Here is a 6,000-nt window from a genome sequence, read left to right as displayed (position 1 = left end):
AAAGGTCTGCTGCCAGCGCGTGAAATCATCTCATTAAGTTAGTGCCTAAGCTTTTGCAAGCTCTCCCAGTCCCGTAGGAGATCCACCGGCGGCGCGAAAAGATCTGCAAGGTCCCCGAAAAGGTAAGCTGACCCCTCGAAGCAGGGAATGGCCCTGCGTTCGCTCCTCGAATGGTGGAGCTCACGGGTAGACGGAACAGAAGTTGCAAAATACCAAGACCAGGAAAGGGGGGTGAATGAGGCGCTGGTTCAGATGGAGTAAGCCACCCTTCACCTCGTGAGTACAAAGTCTGCGCCTTTCTCCTTCTTTGGCTGTGGGATTGGGCGATGTCACTATCAGTGCTCTTCTCCACTTCGCTTCACAGAATTGTACATCAGCAGCACACTCGGTACGGTACGACTCTTCCTGCAGCTGGGCTCCAAAGATGCAGTCTAGGCCGGGCTACTACTGGTCTAGATCGGCTAGTCTCCTGGCGTGCCTTCCGTTCACTCTACCTCGTCCAGCGCCCCATTCGCATCAGGGTCATGAGCGACCTTTCCATCTGGCATAGGAGTTTGCAATAGCTACGCACTTGAATCACGGAATTATTCGCGGCTCAAGACTGCGGAGATGGTATCGACTTGCTTGCTGCGTAGAGTTGACCACACTTTCTATGGCCTCCAAGTCTGACTGAAGGTTTGCCATTCTTACCGTGGACAGTTCACCGCCGCCCAGCACTAACGAGGTTCTTTGTCTAGAATTCCCTATAAGGTACTGTGTCGGCATTATTTGGTGATCTCCTCCAGGTCCATTAACATACATTGCCAGTCCGACGGCCGAGTGGTCTGTCAAATTCCACCAATATCCTATGTGGACTATTCGGTGTCCAAAGTCTTCTATCGGCACTCAGTGGCCTGGAAGACGCCTCTGCACCTGTCACATGCACAAGTGGCTTTTCCGTCTTCGATGAAGGGACAGTGCCGTGTCTGAACCTCATATAGCGGTGTGTAATCTTATGGACTTCCACGCAGAATGAGTCAGCCAAACATTATGTCTGCATTTTTCCAAAACCCAACGTCTTGAACCCCTTCGCAAGACCTCCATGTACTTTCTGGTTACCAAGTGTCTCATTCCATCTAGGGTTAGACACATCCAGACATTCGGAACCGCCAATAAGCCCTATATACTCTGGGGGCCGGATACATTTGCTTTTGCTCAAGAGAACCACCTTGGGTTCTTCACACGGCGAAGACCAGATTCCACCAGCAGTTTAGTGTACTGCTTATGGGCCCAGTCCAAGGCCGATGGAACGATCTTGGCTCCGGAGGCTCCTTCGAACCCGGTGCCTGCAAAGAAGACAGACTTGAATTTAAAGTCAATGTACCCTCTGTCGAAGTCTGGCACCGCCTGTATTTCGAGCAGCCCATCCATATCCCGAGGCGACTGGGGCTGGTTCCGGGGCGACTGTCCTCCACGCAGGAGAATCGACTGCGGAGTTTTGTCTAGGACGACGAGGTGGTCTGTGAATTCCGTGCCGACCTCGTACTTGCTCTGCAGCAAAGACTGCTTCGACCACAGCTGTGACTGTGTTTCTGGCAGCATGCCGTATTTCCGCTGGAGGTACCATCGTTGAAACGCGTACCCTGGACGTTGTGATACCGTTAGCTTTTCAGCCACATCGCTAGTATAGCACTGACGCCGGGAAACAACCTACCAAATCCACCCCAGATGCCTTGATTAAAGGTTTCAATCAACGCTGTCCCTCCTCTGCGGGCATCTTCTACCAGATCCGCTCGTATTTGGCTCAGTGGATAGCGTCGGACGCAAACGTCGCGCATTTCGGACACCGGCACGGGTGTGGGATTGTACTTGGCGAAGGAGGCATGGCGGAACAATTCATCGGTTGAAGGGAGGTCTTCAATACTGCAGTTTCTGGTCCACAAAACGAATGCCGGAACGGTCGTAAGGGCGCCCATGCCAACTGTCAGGGCAGATCGAAACATGGCGCTCTCTCTGCTCGAGCCGTCGCGGCGATAGGGAGGCACTGACAACCGTGAGTCGTCAGCCGTGATGAGTGGAATAAGAGCTGATTGTAGGTGAAAATGTTGTCATAGGAGTCACGGTAAACTCACCTCAATGTAGCCTATGAAAGCTCTCGAAGCATCGTACAGGGTAGGTTGGGAATTTGTGTCATTCAGGGTCAAAACATGAATCAGAGAGGTGTTTTGTTGTCGCTCAATGACTGCGCTCTCAACGGAAAACACCTTCAATGATATTGAAAGAAGAAGAAAGCAGGTGTGGCGTTTATATTGTCCATTTGCGTCGAAACCTGTTTCCATGAAGCTGCATTGCCGGAATTTCAGGGGCACGAGGGGATGCGCCCGTCGCAGTATTGCCGCTATCCCTCAATCCGAGATAGAGAGGCAGAGCACCAGCAATTCGGGGCCCTCGGGGTGATTCCATTCGGTCCGAGATTGCACAAAAACCTTGAAGTGATCTTTCTTCGACGGCACTGTCTGGCATTGCTAGCGGGAGAACCGAGCGATCGTTCCTATACCGCTGGCTGGGCAAAAGCAAATACCCATTCGACAGGACCACACACGCCTTCAATTTGATCATTTCTGTAGTAAACCCCATGACCAGGGATTGACCAGAAGCGGGAAAGAAAGAACAAGGGATTGATCGTACAGTTTGCAATAGCCGATATAGCCAACACGTTCATAGTGGAGCCTCACCCGCAAAAATCCCCGCGGGTCAACCCCAAGCACAGGGGATATCGGCAGGAAGGAAAGGAGTGGACGAGGTTTACCGGGGGCGTAGAAGAGGTGGCCTTAGAGAACACAGACACTTTGTAGAGCTTAATGCATGGAGCAAATCACAGATGGCTATGCGAGGCCAAGCAAAAGCAGAATTGGACCGAAGACGGATCGAAGACGTGCCGATCTGCCTACCTCAGTACCGAGTGCAGCGCGTCGACTTGCTCCAATGTCGACATTCTGGGCCAATGAAGTGGTTGACCCTGCATTAGGATGTTCACGGAGCGCGGTAGCAAGCGGGGATTCTGGAACACGTTGTGGGACGTTGAGGTTTCTATAGATGTAGCGGGGGACGACCTGGGTTCGGGTATCTAAGAAGATCCTGTCGAGCTATAACAGATCCTGCAAATAACACCCTTCTATCCCAGCACGTTTCATGACCATCGACGAGGTGGGTAAGCGCATGCCAAATGCTCGTATAAAGAAATGACTATTAACTCAAGGCCAATAAGTCAGAGTAACTACTGCAGGGAGCCTTTTGCTCATCAGAGTGTGCGGCTTATTCCTCACATCAGCTCGTCGGTCTTCCCAGACATTTCGTGCCAGAGATATATCCCATATCTGCCAGTCCTTGTCTGTCGCTATCTAAACCTCCGATCCGTATGTCAACTTATATGATGTTGGCAGGCCGCCGATTCCTCGTCTCCAGCTGTGCCCAACGGGACGAAACCACTCGGCCGCCCTTGAACACCGCCAACAGGTGTTTCTCGGGTCGGTCCAGGATGGTGATATCCTCCAATGGGTTGGTATTCAAGATCAACAGGTCTGCGACGAAGCCCGGCGCCACTCTTCCAAGGGAGTCCTGCCGGCGCATCATGCGGGCGGCGTGGATTGTCGCGCTTTGGATGATCTCCAAGCCCGTCTGCACAGTCTTCCGCAGCTCAAACTCCTTGGTCTGGGCAAAGTGCATGGGTCCCAGCAGGTCGGTCCCGAAGCATATGGTGACGCCCGCCTCCTTGGCCAGTTTGACGGCCCGGAGCCCCGATTCGAGCGTGTCGTTGAGCTTGGCCCTCGACTCGGGACTCACGAAGCCCCCGAATTCAGGCATCGATGCTGCCGCATATGACACCAGGGTTGGGGTCAGATAGACTCCTTTCTGAGCCATGAGCTCTGCGGTGGCTTTGTCGAGAAAGTTGCCATGCTCGATGCCGAGGACGCCACAGTTCACCGCGTGCTGTATCACGGCCGGGGTGTATGCGTGCGCCGTGACAAACGTGCCGGCATTGGAGGCCACGGTCGTGATCGCTTTGATTTCATCTTCGGTAAATTCGATGTCTCCCAGGCCGCCGCGCGGGCTGGAGACTCCTCCTCCAGCCATGATCTTGATGAAGTCGGAGCCGAGGCGAAGCTCCTCTCGGGTGAATTTCAGACACTCGGGCACGCCATCTACAGTTCGGCAGGAGAGTTGTTTGGCACCGCCACAACAATGGCTGTCGTCGAAAGCAGAGCGCTTGTCCCCGCAGCCCCCGGATTGCGACAGCTGGCGACCTGCAATAAAAAGCCGGGGACCAGGATGGATGCCTTCCTCGAATGCCAATTTCAGGGGTAACAGAGCGCCGCCACAGTCTCGGACGGTGGTAAAGCCCCGGTCGAGCATCGCTTGCCCAATCTCTGGTTGGCGGAGAAGAGACGTGTCCGGGGAGAGATTCAGGATCTCGTCAAAGCTGGTAAAGCCTTGCACAGCCGCCAGGTGCACATGACAATCCCAGAGGCCGGGCAAGATGTATTTGCCCTCAAGGTCGATGGACTGCATGTCTCCATCGTGAGTGTTCTTTCCATTCTCGTCTTCGATCGAATGCACGAAGCCTCCTTCCAATCTGACTGTGGCATTGTGCCGTACACTCCCGTCAACAGGGTCAATGACGTTGGCGTTGGTAAAAATGTATGTTGTCTGGCTTGGTAGTCTCCATGGCGTTGTCACAGTATCAACGTCTATGGGAGAATCGAATTTCAGCGCTGGTACCGCCATTCTTTTGCGCTCAAGCCGAAATCTTGGGATGATAAACCAGATCGGGAGAATCATGAGGACCATTCGAGTTTCCTCTGATTGACTGGATCCGGCTGGCACAGTCTCTTACATGACTTATACTGCTCCAACATCCGGCAATAACCAGGATTGGAGACGGTTACATGGCTTCTCTGGGATCTGCATTGGCGAAGCCCACACACATCTGGCGCTTCGTTGTGAACTTCCATACGTGTCCAAGAGTGGAGCCGAGGCCTCCCCCATGGCGACGGGGTCTTCGATTGCCACTCCTGCCAAATACTATCTCTTCTCTGCCAGCATCCAAATCAAATGACGATCTAGAACCTGGTGTTGGGCGCTTCACTGGTTACACTTGTCCGCTCTCTAAGACAGATATCAACGCTGGCTGAAGCTAAACATGCATTTCGTTGATAGCCAGACTGTCTGGACATGGCATGAAAAATGCCTGATAAGAGCCGGACTTGCCATGCCCGAGAGCTTGGGAAGGTATCTTCGAATCCCTTTATTAGGGGCGTAGATCTCTCAGAAGGAAACCGGTATAGACCTGACCTTCGATCAACCTCCAATTCCTTCGCGTCTTTCAAGGTTGTGCAAACTCCAGCAAAGTTTCCAATATGGCTTCACAGTCTACCCCCAACAGATACGTGGACAAGCATGACTCACCCGACTTGATCCATGTAGCTGAAGCCGCGAGCACTAACATGGTCGATGAGGCCATCAAGCCACCAGTTGATACCAACCATATCGACACTGGTCTCGAGGCCTATACCCAGGCATTGGAGCTTGACCCGGAGCACCTGCAACGGCTTGCAAAGCGAGTACGGCGAAAGCTGGATTTCATCCTCCTCCCGCTGGTATGTGGACGGTTCTCCTCGCCCCAGTGCACGTTGCTGATGATGTCCTTACAGATGGTTTCCATCTATATGACCGCCTACCTCGAAAAGGCGTCTCTGAACTACGCCAACGCCTTCAGTTTGCAAGAAGACCTGGGTCTCAAGGGACGACAGTATTCCTGGACGGTCGCCATCGGCGCGCTGGGACTGATGATCGGCTCTTATCCCGCCAGCCTCGCGGTCCAGAAGCTGCCCGTCGGCAGGCTGGCTTCGTGCCTGCTGTTCAGCTGGGGCCTGTTCTCCATGGTCCTGGCGGCGGCGAAGAACTTCGGGAACATCTTTGCCGTGAGATTCCTCCTGGGTATTTCCGAGTCTGGCATCGCCC

Source organism: Cladophialophora immunda, assembly GCF_000835495.1.
Source record: "Cladophialophora immunda strain CBS 83496 unplaced genomic scaffold supercont1.5, whole genome shotgun sequence".
NCBI lineage: Eukaryota > Fungi > Ascomycota > Eurotiomycetes > Chaetothyriales > Herpotrichiellaceae > Cladophialophora > Cladophialophora immunda.
This window is presented reverse-complemented; position numbering follows the sequence as displayed.